This window comes from Anser cygnoides, chromosome 8 (assembly GCF_040182565.1).
Source record: "Anser cygnoides isolate HZ-2024a breed goose chromosome 8, Taihu_goose_T2T_genome, whole genome shotgun sequence".
In the NCBI taxonomy this organism is placed as follows: domain Eukaryota; kingdom Metazoa; phylum Chordata; class Aves; order Anseriformes; family Anatidae; genus Anser; species Anser cygnoides.
Window position 1 is genome coordinate 4,905,144 of NC_089880.1, and position 13,492 is coordinate 4,918,635.

General features: G+C 37.1%; 2 long non-coding RNA genes across 16 annotated transcripts in view; one reads left to right on the forward strand and one right to left on the reverse strand.

The window, feature by feature from the left end:
• LOC106039407 (uncharacterized) overlaps nt 1-10,866 on the reverse strand; it is an 88,243-nt gene extending 77,377 nt beyond the window's left edge. For all 13 annotated transcript variants that reach the window (XR_001209225.3, XR_007164477.2, XR_001209227.3 and 10 more), the window contains exons 1-2: nt 10,734-10,866; nt 10,366-10,434 (exon numbers count right to left, since the gene is read on the reverse strand). This is a non-coding gene — a long non-coding RNA (uncharacterized lncRNA). The remainder of the gene's footprint in view (nt 1-10,365; nt 10,435-10,733) is intronic.
• Nucleotides 10,867-10,886: 20 nt separating this feature from the next.
• Nucleotides 10,887-13,492, forward strand: part of LOC136786276 (uncharacterized) — a 42,814-nt gene continuing 40,208 nt past the window's right edge. For 2 of the 3 annotated variants that reach the window (XR_007164453.2, XR_001209218.3), the window contains exon 1: nt 10,887-11,023. This is a non-coding gene — a long non-coding RNA (uncharacterized lncRNA). Of the gene's footprint in view, nt 11,024-12,265; nt 12,358-13,492 lie in introns of all 3 variants that reach the window. The other variant, XR_001209219.2, reaches the window with a different exon arrangement.

Below are 13,492 nucleotides of genomic sequence, written 5' to 3' on the forward strand. Positions count from 1 at the left end.
ATGAGTCATCAATAAAATTAATTGGTCAGGGAATCTAAAATAGCATGTACGTATATAGAAGAAGCAGATTAATTTAGCAGTTAGCAGTGTAGCAGATTAGATCTGATTTATGTATTTTCATCTTGGGTTCAAAACTGTAAATATAAATAGTTAACCTGGGAATATATTTCTTCAGAAGGGTGTGTGTGGGGGGAACCTCTACAAAACAGTGTCTGGATTTTTTATTTTTTTTGAGAGCTTCTTTTGGAGAAGGTCTCCAAAATGGTGTCTGGATGTTTTCCTGGATAAAGCCAGGTTTTCCTGGAAAATAGGTATAGGTTTTCACGGAAATAAATATAGGTATATCATCCACTGGACAATGTTGCTTACTCACAAAAGCTCAGTTTGTGGTCGCTGTGGCTAGAACTAGTCTCTCTTGCTAGTTGGGTGCTAGTTGTAATTTGACCCAGATGGTGGATTGAGGTATTCTGAGTCTGGGTAACATCAACTGTTATTTCCAGTTCTATGTCTGCAGTCATCTCCCTGTACAGATATGTGACTACTATTCCAATAAGAAATTAATAATTTCTAGGCTACTAGCTCCTTATGCATTTTCTTGCAGAGTTCACATTGAGCATTGTATTAACTCCCCTGTGGCTAATGCAGAAGAGAGTAAGGTATACAGAAATGAAGGAGTGCATATAGGCATCCATCTTTAATGAAGATGTTTCTTGTCTTGTGGACATTTTTAATCTTAAATGTATTTCAGTGAAAAATGAAAATGACAAATGTTTCTAAAACATGCCTGCATCTGGTCTGATCTCAGCATGTCCTTCGATTCCTCAAGTCCATCTGCTGCTGCAAAGTGACAAAGCACTTTTTAGCTGTGCACAGACCGCATGAGTTCTGGTATACGTGAGCTGAGAAGCAAATCTGAGATACTGATAAAAGTTGGTTCTTTACTGAAGGGAGGAATATTTAGTCAAATTAGCATACTTCCTTAGGTGTGCATTTTTGAATTTATGAAGTTCAGTGCTGTAAAAGGCAAAACTATCTTCTTCCATTCATACCCTTAGGCCTCAGTAGTTACGTTATCTTCCATTATGAAAGGTTGGAAGCCAAGTATTCATAGTAAAAAAAGACTGTATTGCCAGAAGAAGCAATGGATATGTTCACCATGATCAGTATTGGGGACAAATTTAATATATGGACTTTATAATGCCGAAGGGAGTTAGTTTAGTCTAGGATCCTGACTCCTCAATGACTGACACGAGCTGCTTCAGAGGATAAAAACAGCAGCTGGTACTTCTATGAGACAGCATCTTCAAGAAAAGTTTTCCTCTTTGGTCACAGTGACTAGAGATTTTAAAGATGCTTCCAGTGGCCTTGTGTTTAGATGTTTTGTTGCATCTTTCCAAGAACTGAATATCTTGAACATATATGAGATATTCAAATGCAATTCAGATGTGGTCTCTAAAGAGGAAAAGTATCTACGTTTTGTAAATATGGTCAGCTCCTACAATAATCACTGAATATCAGTGCCAGCATTAACAAGAAAAACAGAGGTGTCAAAACGATCTAGAAAGCTTTTAGGCCTACTCTAGCCTCTTTAGCAAATTAACTCTTAGTCTCTTTAGCAAATTAACAGTTTTAAAACAGAACCTTTTATGATGCTCATACAGTTAACACAGTATGTTATATGATGCTGGTCTTGTCAGTGAAAGATAAGGATTTCATTATAACAGAACCACTTTTACTGAAAATATCTGATATTTTCTTATTGCTTAATAACTCAGATTTCTTCTGATTTTCAATCCCGTAACAAGAATTACAAGTGAAATGACATGTTTCTCACTTTTTTTTTCTTTTCTTTTTTTTTTTTTTTTTCTCTCTCTTGATTACTATGCAGCTGCTTCAGAAATTGTTTGTCTGCAATGGCACATTTGTTTTCCATCTGAGTGTTCCCTTAAATTGCATTTCATCCCTCATTTATATTTCTCATCTACATGATAATGTTGCACACACTGATGCATTTTCTCTTGTTATCATCCACATGACTCTTTCTGATTTCATTTGACACTATATTAAGGTAGACCACAGTCTTGTTAACAGTAATAAGGACCAGAGATGGTTGAGTGCTGCTCTGAATGAAGACAAATGACCAGAGGGAAACGTAATGAATATCTGCACTGCAAAGCAAAAGGTCTGTCTTAATGGCCTGAAATCAGCTTGTGAGGATAAGATGTTTTCACTAACATATTGTTGAGATGGAATTGACTGATTCAGCCAATAGCTTGCTAAAGGTACTTGTTTATTGTAGAGAATATATTTAGGCGTAACATTTGTCCCTTCAATACTTTGAAATAAATAAAAAAAAGCTACCAGAACGTCCTATGAGAACAGATGTCACATAGAAAGTGGGCAGTTCAGAGAATTGTTTACAGTGAAACTGGCTGTGAAATCACAATAAGATTTTCTCTAGTCTAATCTTTATGTGTTGCATAACTTAAAACGTCATCTGCTAGACAGCACAATATACTTTCCAGTTGCAACAAGCATTTATACAAACACTATATTACACAGAAAGAAAAAAAAGAATGATAATGATTTTATCATGGTTAATGGAGCTGTAGATTTCAGCATGATGGTTCAGCATTTCTGTACAGAGTTTTTTTTTGTTGTTGTTGTTTTTAAAGTTACTAAGACAGATGATTTGGAAGGAATACTAGTAGCAAATAAATTTAATGCTTGAGAAATGGTTGGAAAAAATACTTTAAATCCAAGGCAGCATTAAAAAAAGGTGGGAGTTCTCAAATATTTATTTTGTACTTCTGCTAAAATACAAAAGCATCACTGACTTTATATTTCCAAAGATATTTTCCTTATTATATTATTACTTTGTTGTGTGTTTAGCAAGTGATATCACTATCTACATGGACAATTTCTTCCAACATTTTTACTCAGAATACTTGATAGAGGTATAGCATTAATGTATCAAGGGTTTTTATTCTGTGCCCCAAGAACTTTCTTAAGAAAGTTGGGACACACATTTTCCAAGAATTCCATGGCAACACAGGATATCATTGCTGTGACTCATTTTTGACAGTGACTTGTATGTGTTGGCCAAGGATTGATTCAACCAAGGAGCAGACTTAAAAAAAAAAAACACACACACAAAAAAAGTTTTGTTTTGTTTTGTTTTGACCGAAAGAAGATATACTGAAAATCTCTTTGTATATCTTTCAGGGCGGGCAAATCACCTGAGGCAACAAAGTCTAGTTGGACAACTTCCTATGGCACACACGCATTGACTGTACTTGCTATTAGATTAAATGGATTCTTGTATCATGTAGAAGTGCAAATACCTGAAATTTTAAGACCCCACTACGGGAACTTCCTGTCAGTTTGAAAGTGAACAGGGAACATTGTTCAGATGCTGAGAATGTCAGTAATTTAAAATAAATGGTGTTAAAGGTGAAACATCTACTCATGTTCAGCTCAGTCACAAACATTACCTCTTAGGATTGCTACGGTAGTGAAGCACGATGAAGTATATACACACTGCTAGAATTCAGGTTATCTGTGACTGGTGGTTATAAGACCCTATTGGTCCAAAGGAGCTTGTGTGTGCTATGTTATATGCAAAGATACAGCACACTAAAAAGAGAGAAGTGCAGTAAGGGATTGATAGTACTGAACAGGGAACTCTTGCTTGATCTCAAAATAAAGACATTGTATAAAAAATAGAAGCACTCTTGAGAAGGAGCAGAGAGGAATGGCATAAATATGTGCAACAGACCCAGGAAATATGAAGTCACAAGGTTAATTGCATTTGGAACTTAAGGACAATGAGAATTTCTTAATAACTCCATTAAAAAGGAAAGAGGAAAAAAGAAAATATAAATCTGATGCTGAACAGAGAATGGGAGGAGTAGCAGACAACAGGGAGTAGACTCATGCATTTTTATGTCATTCCACATAAAAGTGAATTATGAAGTTCAATTTTTCATTTTATTTAATAGGAGAAAAGCAGACCAGAAGCAGAAAAGAACCTTTTGTTGTTGTTGCTGTTGAAACATTAGACAGTGGGGTGGGTTTGGTGTGAAGGCTGTAAAACAGAACTCAACAATAAGTGCAGAAGTCCTACTCCTGGAAGAAGACATTCAATGTGCAATACAGATAGTCTCATTGTCTGTGCGTTAGCAAGGGAGAAAAGGATCAGCACTTAAAATGAGTCATAAACTCAATATTGGCTTGGAATGTGAGGCTGTTTCAAGAAAGGTTGTCATATATAAATCCTAGGATGTAATTATTCTCTGCTATTACAGGTGAGATTTCAGATGTCTAATTCTCTAATTCTAGTACTGCATTTTATTTTTTTTTATTTTATTTTTTTTCAAAAAGAGGTGTGGATTAACTGAAGAGAATCCAGAAGAAAACAATGAGAAACAACAAGATCAGGAACACTTCCTATAAGGAAATCACTTAAGCATTGGTAGATATTCAAACCTCAGAATAAACCGAAGTAATAGACACAAATGTTTTTGAGTATGGTGCAAGCAAAGCTTTAAAAATACTTACTTGGAAAATGAAACTATTATGTTAGTTTCCATTGCAAAAATAAATAAATAAATAAATTAATTAATTAATACAGGTCTCAATCCTAGTAGAAATCACCTAAGTCTGACATGTTGGCAGAACAACAACCACAGATACAGCCAGTACTGAGTGAACACTATGCTCAGACTGTGAATAACAAATGAGCATGACAAGATCAGGGGCAACAAGGACTTCACAGCAATTGTCACTGTGCTGCACAACGTGGACAACAAACTTCATGGAGGCAGTTGGAAATGAGCTCATGTTCCCACACCAACAAGTTTTTCACTGCTGTAGCACATGCTGTGTCTGCACTCGGGCTGGCAGAGTGTCAGCTCCTGCCTTAGGATGAGAAGAAAAATCTCTGATTAAATGTAGAGATGCCAGCAAGCAGGCAATTCTCTGTCCATTCTGTCAGCAAACATCTGCAATTTAATGACATAAATTCCTACCCAGCAAATTGCTGTTAAGAAGGTATTTAGAGAACCTCTGCTTTCCCTCTCAACTATAACCCCATTAACACCGTTTGCTCACGCCCAAATGTGTCACTTTTGCAATCAGGCAAGACAGATTAAATGTGTGGAAAGAGGGAGAAAAGAAGGGCCCGTGCATGCCAAAATGGATCTGCTAAGGGAGAGGGAAGTCTCTGTAAAAATAGCATTGCTATACCCCAAAATTCAGTCCTCCCTGCCTCTTCAGACCTGAGAGTTTGGACTTGGCCTATCTTTATTTCTGACCCTCTCTGTAGTTAATTTTTTCAGGTTCCCTGCCCCCATTCCCCCCTCATCCCCCCGATTTTGAGGTATCACCTATGCTCTTTTCCAAGCTCTCCATAAAAATGAGAAACGTAGGCTTGTATAGATGATTTTTCCTTAAAAAGACTAACAGAACTTGCTATTCTATTTTTATTTTTATTTTTATTTTTATTTTTATTTTTATTTTTATTTTTATTTTTATTTTTATTTTTATTTTTATTTTTATTTTTATTTTTATTTTTATTTTTATTTTTATTTTTATTTTATTTATTTTTATTTTTATTTTTATTTTTATTTTTTCTTTAAAATCAATCAGAAAATGAGAAGATCTAGTCAGAAGATCAGAAGCTCTGGAAACCTTCACAAGTTTGCCTGACAGATGATAACTCAAAATAATTTATTATAGCAACAATTTTTGATGATTATCATAGAATGGTTTGGGTTGGAAGGGACCATAAAGATCATCTAATTCCAACCCTCTATGTTCAACATTTCTATAGAGTTGTGTTCTAATTTTTACTGACCCTGATTTACATAAGTCTAGTGGGAAAATGTCAGCCACTAATGAGGAAATTTTCATATGAGATATTTGTTGCTTTTAATTGGAAGTAATAAGTGGTTATATTTCAGTTCATGGCTAACGCCTTCTATACTGCAACTCCTTGATAAATTGATGCAAAAGAAAATCAATAGTAGCAGGATAGGAAGTATAATTTAAAGAATGGTGTTTATAAATGTCTTAATAAATGGAAGATTGCCAGTTACATTCAGATTGTTTCTCTCATTGTTGTAGATTTGAGAGTGGGAAATCTCGTTTATACAACTCCTGTGTTTTGTGTCATGGTGAAAATAAGGGTGAGCTTTGTAAAAATATCAAATAAATTTTGATATTTTTGTTGTGTTTATGCATCAGATGCTACTGTGAATTCATTTTAAAAATGGTCCATGTAACATACTACATTCAGAGTCCTATTCATAAAGTAACTGCCACACTATTTCAAATTTTGCTAAATATTCCTCTGTTCCTGCTAATGATTCTGAGCAAGCAGGCTGCTTTACCCAGAGAATAAATATCAGAGACCTTAACTACCCTATGCTGTTTTGCTGTTAATCATTTGGAATGATTTTTATTTTCCCCCCTGGGACCACAGTCTTCAAAAATTTATTCTCCTTAGTCTACTTTCAAATCTCTAAATAAAACAGGTGATGTAGCTGTAGAAACAGCTGCCTGCTGATCCTCCTTGGTGCATAGTATTCCTTTGTTCGCTGAACACATCTGAAATGCTGAACTGCTATTTAGGAATGTACATTTTTAGCAGACTTTCTTCTCCAAAACCTTAGGCCAGTAATGAGCAAGTAGTGCAGTAAATAAGTAGGTACTTGACTAGCCAGTAAGTGCAGCTACTGGTCTTTATGCTAGGGATGATTACACTGTTTCCAGCAAGTGTCGATTTTGAAAGTTATTGAGGGGGATTTGGACTTCCAGGCCACTGCAAAACGATCACTGAACAGTCATTTGCTGGAGACGGTCACTGTTATTATGGCCCTAATCCCACATCCTTTGAAAGAACTGAAGGATTTGTATTGATTTTTCAGTAGAATTTGCAAAGGGCCTGTGCACCTGACAGCAACTGGACCATATCATTAGACTACCCAAGGGACTTTTCATCAAATATATTTCTAAAAGTAATGCTAATAGGAGAACTCTTAACCTCTGAATCAGAAGAAATATGTGTGAGGGGTTAGTATTTTAATGGAAAAAACTCCAAGAAACAGCTGCTAAAAGGCTGTTTGAAGTTATGGATCATAATCTAATCCTCTGATTTGTTAAGGCAGCACAGGAACAGTTTCCTAATTAATTGATCTGATTGTTCTCAAGGGTGCTGGATTCCTTGTATTCACAAGAGTCTCTGAATAGCAAAGACCTAATTCCTGGCTCTAAAACAGAGTGGACCCTCAACAAAAGCTCCTTGACCACACTTGTGGCACCTGTGGCAGCTGATGACACAGCATGCCAAGTTGATAATCACAGACTGATTCACCCAATCTCCTCTGACATGTCCTTCCACTCCTGTATCTGCATTTTACATATTCCCAGCACAGCTCTGAAGCTCCCTTGCTCTAATGACACTGGGAACTCAGGGCCACAGCTGAAAGAGTTCCCTACCCCATATGCAGTGCTGGAGCTGGGGCTGTGTGTGTGACCCATACCCATCATGCAGTGGGAAAAACACTGTTTGGCATTAGGCTTTCACTGACTGCATCTAAATGTGTTGCAGAACAACTTACTGGGAGGTGGTAAGAGGATTCTAGAATCAGGCTAGATTGAGCTAACAGATTTAGTTGAGATTACAGGAAGCATCACTTCTAGATACTTGAGCACGGATAGCACCTCAGCCAGAGTCTGTCACTATTTCATTAGCAAGAACAGATTTCTGCTTCCAAATTACAAATAAAATTTTAACGGTTAACATGGAAACAATGACATCTTTATATCTGAAAAACAAAAGTTAAAATTTATTTACTGCAAGGAGCTACAATTCAACAAAGTTATTTTTTCTATATTTCTATTTTTAAATAAATAAGTACATTTGATTTTTAAAAAATCAAATACATACATCAGATTTGTCTTTGATCAATTTTAATCTTAGGTTCATGCGCAATCTACCTCACAGTTACGATAAACAGAATCCAAACAAGAAAGAATGTTAGTGTAGTTTGTTTGTTTGTTTGAAAAAAAGTATGTATTCCCAGGGCTCTATAATCAGAATCAAGTAAAAACATTAGAAAATAGTTTTGAGTTTTAGAACTTTCCTTTCCTAATACAATCTGGTAGTTATCTTGACCACCTTCTAGCTATTAAGTTTACTCAAATGCTAGTCACCTATTGTAATTGCTACTGACAAAATGCTGATGAATAACTTCTACAAATTTGTGATATTTATTGGCAAGTGAAAAATATTAACATGAAAAAGCTGACACATTTTTATGAGTCTAGAAATGCATTTCTGAAGAAAAAGATCAAAGTTTTCCCAGAAGTTTGCCTTTAAGAAGTCAAAAAGCTTAAAGATATTTACTTAAACCACAAAACTTTGCATGTGTTTTGCTTGTAAATAAAGGATAATATAGTGCAAAAGAAGTTTATTTAAACTATGCATACAAATATGTATGAATGCCAATTGGATTCAATTTATTCTGAGTTAATTTGAATTAACTTGATGGGTCTTTTGACACAAGCTGTACTGACTAATTGTTGCTTATTTGGGTAAGCTGTATCAGTGAGCATGGCAATCAAAAGCTCAGCCAGATGTTCATATTTTCTTTGATTGCCCACAGACTTAGGTTTGAAGAAAAGTCAATCAGCAAAATGAGTCTTCTTAGCATCTGTCAAGGTATGGATCGCATTACTGTAATGACAGTTGAAATAAGCAGAATGTCTCTGATTCCCCTTTCACTTACCTTGGCATCAGCCTTCAGCAGTTCTCTGCAGTCTTGGTTTAATATTATCATAAAACATGGAAATGATGTGAAATTAGACCAAATTTCTTTATCTTTATAAGTAGCTGATATCAGTACAGTGAAGAGTGAATATATTTTTATTCTTTTATGTACTCCTATAAAAGTGAATCACTCCTATAAAAGTATCTTTTATATGTTTTACACTGGTATGTATTTACGATGAATTATTAACTATGTTTTTCAAACATCAACTAAAAGCTTTTAATAAAAAAGCTTTTTGTTTGTTTGTTTGTTTTTAAATTAAATGTATTACATCATTGTGAAGGAAATCTAAGCTTGCTGAAGTAGTTTCTTTGGATTTACTTTAAAACTTTCGGAGACATATATGCCAAGCTTTATATTTATAACACAAGCAATGTTTTCAGTTCAACAGAGCTTTCATCAGGGCATACTAGGGATTTTTTTTTATTGGTATTTTTTTTCCTCCTTCTTGCATATTTTTTCAGACGTTCTGACAGCATCTAACCTATGTAGAGTTTGCATTTATTTTTAGGAGGGATACAGCTCAAAGCTATCTTAACTTTTTTCTTCTTTCATCCCTAGGTGCTTAAAATGTGTGCTTGCATTTTCTGGATAACTAGATTCTAGTTCATTAAGAGTAAGATTTTTTTCCTGCAGTTCATGTAAGAACAGTTGTGATATGTAACAGGAATTCATGGTTTACAAATGCATTAATGTAAATTATGCATGGTCTGGAGTCCTCCCCTGCTCTGTCATGTTTTAATTTACAATCCCTACCTGCCTTTCTGGCAGCCAGATACTTTAAGCACTATCATTTTGTGTCTCTCTCTAGGATAACCTCCACCTAAGACAATTCATAGCTAAGGGAAATGAGAGTCCAGGGCATACCATAGCCATTAATTTATTGCTTGTCTATGGGTAGAACTGGTGCAGGTCTCTTACTTTGTTGTATGTGTTACACAGAAATGTCCTGTAAGTTTGAATTCAGAAGAATCCTTGTCATGATCCTTAAAGTTGATGGACGGTGGACAGATGATTGCTTATTCTCAAACATTTCTCTTAAAAGCTGTGATGAAATGTCATTTGATTTCTGCAAGTGCAAAAGCAGACCTGTGAACAATAACTGGACTGTGTGCTTTTTCTTCCGTTTGAGTAATGAATTCTGTACTTCTCTTTCACACTGTTTAATGGGTGTCATGTCAAAAAGATGAATTTAACGTGACGGGTCAAGATAATAGGGGAAGGATTCTGGAAGCATTATAATGGGTTATGAGCTCCAGCAGCAATTAATTTTGGGGATGAGTTTACTGAAGGAAGCTCCCAGGCTCTACCACAAAACCCTGAATGTGGATTAGTTTTCAATCAAAGCTTTCAGAGGAAGAGATTACATGAAACAGGAGCTACCACATTCACCACAAAACTGATTAATCTGATTCATGTCTCCATGGAGGACTTTTCAGTGGAAATGTCTTTATACTGTTTCAAAACAAATGACACAAGTTCCTGTTTAGTTTATGCAGAGTTGTTTAAATACTTGTTAGTATTTGCATACCTGCTGTCAGAGGTCACACATATATGGAGGCTTTGCAGAACTGTGCAGCCTTTTCTACCACAGAAGGACCTAGGTAAAGGAAATAAATTACTCTTTTTTTCCACCTTTACTTTTAAAAAAGGTTTCTTGTGTTCATAGACAAGCCGCAGATAGATACTAACTCATGGGCTGCATGTCATTTGTTTGACATGATAGGGGAGAAAACACGAGTGTGAGGTGTCACTGACCTCTGTGTGCCGTGGGCAGCAAAGTTAGACTTGAAGGGGGGAAAAGAACCCTGACAAATAACATCAGGATCACGGGTAAGAGGGAAGTGGGGTGCATCTCTTTTACGCACACAACTGCACGCGCGGGGGCTCAGGAATTACCTCACAAGCTTTAAAGCTGTCGCCCCTGATGCGAGCCCAGCCCCTTGCCCTGGAGCGGTGCAGAAGAGGAGCATGTAGGCGCCCTCTGGCGGTGGCTAACGGTCCTAACGGTCCTAACGGTCCTAACGGTCCCGCAGCCGGGCGGGCCGCGTGCCACTGCCCTGCGCTTGCGCGGCGGCCGGCCCGGCCCAGCCCTGCCCGGCGGGCAGTGGGGAACCGGCACAGCTCCCACAGTGGGTTCGGCTCCGTTCCGCTCTGCTCCGGGGTCATCTGCCTGCCTGCAGCGACTGGTGGGTGGCGCTTCTTCCTTTTGGCGTTGGTTTTTTTTTTTTTTTTTTTTTTGCACCTTCACGTAAAGTGAATTTTTTAGACGTTCTATTCGAGTTATCGAAGCCTTTCTGTCCATAGGCTTTGCAGACTATGGGATTTATCCCTTTCTGCTTTTGTGTCTGTGTTACAGCACTGTCCTCAGTGAGTAGGAGTTAGCCCACATGCATTTACAGAGATTTGAAAATAGGCATGAAGCTCAGTACTCCTTCACTGCATTTAAATAGGAGGGGCTGAATGCTACCTGGCTAGCACTATATACATGATGAAAATGTTGCTGTGTTCAAGAGCGAGAGCCCAAAAGTACCTCGGTGTCTTTGCTTCCTCAGAGTTACATGTCTCATTAGAGTTAAATGTATCATTTCATATACCATCACAGTTGAGTTCCACTTGGGTAATGTGTATCCAAATTTGCTGTATATCTATATGAAGTATTTATCGTTGTGCATATTAAGAAGGTATTAACTAACTGCATGCGTATGTTTGAGCCTTCAGCTTGGCTTTCAAATTTGTGATTTTGCTTTTATTTTATAGTAGATAATTCTAACTTACTCATTAAACTTAATGAGTAATCACACTGGCTAGCTGCTGTTTCTACATGGTACGCTTGTGCATACAGTCATCAGAAAGATTATGCAAAACATGAGAAATGAATGCACACATGCAAAACTCATAATGCCTCGGAATAGTAAAGAATCATTTAATTGGGAAATTTTTCAGGTTCATGTGTATTTTTTTTTTTTTAAATTATAACTTATTGCTTTCTCCAGGGAAATTTTCACACAAAGATGCAACACTAGATCAAATGTGGTTCCTCAAGATATTATGGCTTTGTTTTGAGGCTGATGTGGTTCAACGTGGTTAAATGGACCAACTTTTGTTTGCAAAAGGAGGTTTTACAGTCATCAATATGAACCCTGTTGTTTTCATCTGACTTTGTTGTAGAGACAGTTCTCAGATAGACTGTAGCACTGCCTGACCCACCTGCATCTTTGGTAAAACACAGGCAATGACAAAGGCTGCTTAATTTCTATTCTTAATGTGGATATGTGGATTGCTCAGATGAACTTTATGCTTTATGTGTCTGGCAGCATGTTAGTGTCGCTCTGCGTAGATTTCCAAGTCCCCTCTTCCTCCCTTATTGTTCTCTCTTCCTCTTTCAAGTACCTGACCTTAAAAGTTAAGCCTCTCATCCTCCTTTTCAGATGCCCTGTGCTTTTCAGTACCACCATAAAATGTGGCTGCTCAATGAGAATAAAGAACTTCGGCAAGGGAAAAAACTGAGGGAATGCCAGAGGTAAACTTAGGGAGGGAGGGAGAGGAAAGCAAGGAACAGGCTCCTGGCTGCAGCCAGTGCTGCAGACATTTGTGACACCATGTTTCCCACAGAGGTCTGTGGTGTTTGCTACTCCTTTTAGGTGTGGTTGTTATGAATCAGTTTTGCTGGTGCACCCTTCTGCTTCATAATGACTGTGAGAAGCAAACCTTGACCACTGCTGTGCACCAGAAATCACATAGGATGTTCCCAGGCAGGGCCATGATTTCTCACCCTGTAGCCCAGGTTTGAGGAGAGGAGGGAGTCAAGTCCTGCTCACATCATCCATTCTGTTGTACACAGAGAATTATTTTTGCTTGGTTTTATTGTACCTTTTATATGGACCCTTATTCAACCGTCAGTATTGTACTCACCTCCTGTCCCCTTGTGCATGGGGAAACAATCTCAGTGTGGAAAGTAGGGGACCTCCTACCAGTCAAGTATTTGCAGTCAGTTTGAAAAACAAACAAAAAGCACAACCACAACAGGAAAAACATTTTCCAGTTTCAAATGGAAATGTCACAATTTAGAAGGGGGGAGGTGAAACATACTTTGTACTGTTGAGAAATGGGAATGCTATGGAAATTTTTACTAAGATTCCATTTTTGGCTCTCTCTGACAATAAATGTAGCTTTGATCTTAATATTTGTGCATTGAACAAGGCTGCAGGCCTAGAGCAAAGTGAATATTTCTGAAATCCTTCTGGGGAGTAACAAAGGATAAGTGATCCCTATACATCAAAATCAGGAAGTTACCAAATAGTGAATGCTATGAAGATTATATATTTATGCATTCTCCAAAGCCTGAGCCTTCACATCATGCTGTGTTACCTTGTGAGCCAGTTTGGGCAGCAGAACCACAAAGCAGAGCTACTCTCTCACCTGAACTATCATTGAGATGTTATTCTAATAGAAAAAGGCAAAGGCTTGAGAGACTGACTAAAATATAAAACCTTAACTCATTTTTTTTGTTAATATTTGAGAGAAGAAAGCTCTAATGTCAGTAAAAATAATTCTAAATCTTTCTACTTTTCACTCACTTAGTTTAGCTGTTTTAATGAATGGTGCCTGCTACAGAAGTTCATTCAAGTCAGTGCTAATAATCTGGGTGACTTCAC